Consider the following 2,552-nt stretch of genomic DNA (forward strand, 5'->3'; position numbering starts at 1 on the left):
GCCCCTTCTTCCGGCTGGGTTCCACTACCTGCAAGGCTGGAATTGACAGCCACTGTGCAAACAAAAAAAGGCAACAAGCATGCTGGGACCATTCTGTCTGCTGTTTGGGACTCACTTGTCCTGACAACTAAAAATCATCAGTGGAAAGGTATTCTACATTTCTTATTTGAGGTATTTGCATGTAATTCCAGTCCATTTTAATTGATACACCATAGAACATGATGTTGGGGTTTGATTACTGTTTGGCGTGTTTTATTTTCTTTCATTTTTTTTTCTTTTTCTAAACATCTATAAGAATACTAATAATTAATACTATTTTTATGATGATGACTGTTTAGTGACATCTTGTGCATTTCTTACTGTTCCTGTCTCCTGCTCCAAAACACATTCTCTCCTGTCTTTTCCTTTAATTCCCAAACATTGAAATTTCTAGGAATATAGAGATGGAAATACCAGGATTTCCAGGGTTTCCATTTCTACTCTGACTCTTCTTTTTTTGGGGATGGTGGGAGGGGTGTAGGGAGGTGCATAATGCTAAGAATAATTCAAGGGACAGAGGGCCTAAGATGAAGATCCCATCAACCCCAGAAACTTCTAGGGAGGATGAAATATTAAAATGAAAAAGTCTCCACAACTAAATGCAAGAATTTTATTTTCATATTTATGTACCATGCAAATAACTAAAAATCATGGAAATAAACTTGATCTCCATTGCCAATTTTACCTAAGGTGTCTCATAGAAAACCGCTTTAATTTTAGCAACAAAAGCCTGTTACTTAATGTGCAGCATATTGCAAGTGTGTAGCTGAGGAATTATGAAAGATAATAAAACCTATCCTTCATCTGTCAGAATGTAAATTGCTTATGCAGAATTTTCAACAAGGTTTTTGTTGTTGTTGTTCTTTTCTAAATGTACTTTTCAGACGAGGGTGTTAGCAACTACTTCGGTAATGAAGCTATCAGAAGCCTGCATGTAGTAGGGAACATCTATAAAGTTGCCTCTTGATCTAAAGCATTGCATTTATAAGAATTTATGGCATTGTTGCGCCTATTCAAGTCTGAGTTTTTCTCTGATCATCCTACTACCCTAAGAGTGCTATGCTGACATCACATAGCTGGGGGTGGGTGGCTAAGGACTAAAAGATATAATCTTACACAGTTCTTCACCAGTGGCCAAAGACACAGAAGAGGGTTACTCTTGACAACGTTACTGTGTTTAATCTACTTTTTAAAAAATAAACTATTATTTTCCTCTTATCCCTACCTCAAGCCATTTAAATTGATTCACCATTTCTGCACAACTTGTGGAATCTCTAAAATCAAGGACCCACTGCTTTAATGCATTTCATTTTTTAAAAAAATCAGACTTCCAAAAGATAAATGATTAACAATATAAGTTAAATAAATATGAGTTTGCTTTTTAAATTGGTAAATATTTAGCTAACTGTCAAGTATTTGTTCTGTCATTTGAGGTCTCATCAGAAAACCAAACTAATTAAAGATGAAAAGGTCTGAGGATGCACAGAGTGAAACTCTATCTTTGTCTTGTATTATAACTTTTACCAAAATTATTTCTCCACTACTGTCAGCAATGAATGACTTTGCTCACTTCCTACTAACAGCTGTAGCACAGAAAAAAAAAAAAAAAGGACAGGTCAAGTACTCAAGAAGCCATGTTAACTTCCCAAATAGTTAGGCAATCGGCTTTAATGAAACAGTGGTAAATTACATCAATGTGCTAATTATAGAGGACTTTGTCACAGCATAAGATGCAATAAAACAACCCATGCCTTGGCTTGGAAAGTGCTATGCATAGATTCTTTTAGAAGAGATTTTATTTTCCTAAAGCATTCTATAATTTCAAGGGGCATTCTTTCAATCCTTTCCTTTTTAAGACTAGTTCTAGACAAAAAAAAAATAGCCAAAAATAATGACTTAAAAATATGTTATTACAAATATTTATGACTAAATTGCCAATATTAGTTACTTTGGTATAATTGTGAACATAACATACTTAGACCATGTTAGGGAATATAAAAATACACATAGAGTTGCACATATTGGTTTATATTCTGAATGTCTATTTTAAATGAAGAAATAATACTTTCATGTTCATCAATGTTTATTGAGTTCAGTTAGAAAAATATTAATTTTTTAAGAGACAGGATCTTTCTTTGTTGCCCAGGCTGGAGTGCAGTGACGTGATAATTACTGACTACAGCCTTAAAACCCTGGGCTTAAGCCATCCTTCCACCTCAGCCTCCTGAGTAGCTGGGACTACAGGTGCGTACCACCATGCTTGCTAATTCTTTATTTCATTTTTTGTTGAGATGGGGGCTTCACTGTGTTGCCCAGGCAGGTCTCAAACTACTAATTACAAGAAAACTTCCTGTCTCAGCTTCCCAATGTGCTGGGATTATAGGAGAATATTAATTTTGATTAAAATAAAACAATCCTGACATTAAACTTCAGAGAAGGAACATTTTTGTTTCCCTAATGTCAACTAGGTTTTAGCAAACGTGTCTCACACATGATTCCACTAGATATTTAAC

At 34.9% G+C, this 2,552-nt stretch overlaps 1 long non-coding RNA gene across 1 annotated transcript; it reads left to right on the forward strand.

Moving 5' to 3' along the window:
- Positions 1-225: 225 nt before the first annotated feature.
- Positions 226-1,806, forward strand: LOC116536404. The gene is made up of 2 exons (XR_004262611.1): positions 226-1,121; positions 1,473-1,806. It is a non-coding gene; the product is annotated as an uncharacterized LOC116536404 (long non-coding RNA).
- Positions 1,807-2,552: the final 746 nt, after the last annotated feature.

Source organism: Sapajus apella, unplaced genomic scaffold (genome assembly GCF_009761245.1).
Source record: "Sapajus apella isolate SASKATOON/1434 unplaced genomic scaffold, GSC_monkey_1.0 scaffold100, whole genome shotgun sequence".
NCBI lineage: Eukaryota > Metazoa > Chordata > Mammalia > Primates > Cebidae > Sapajus > Sapajus apella.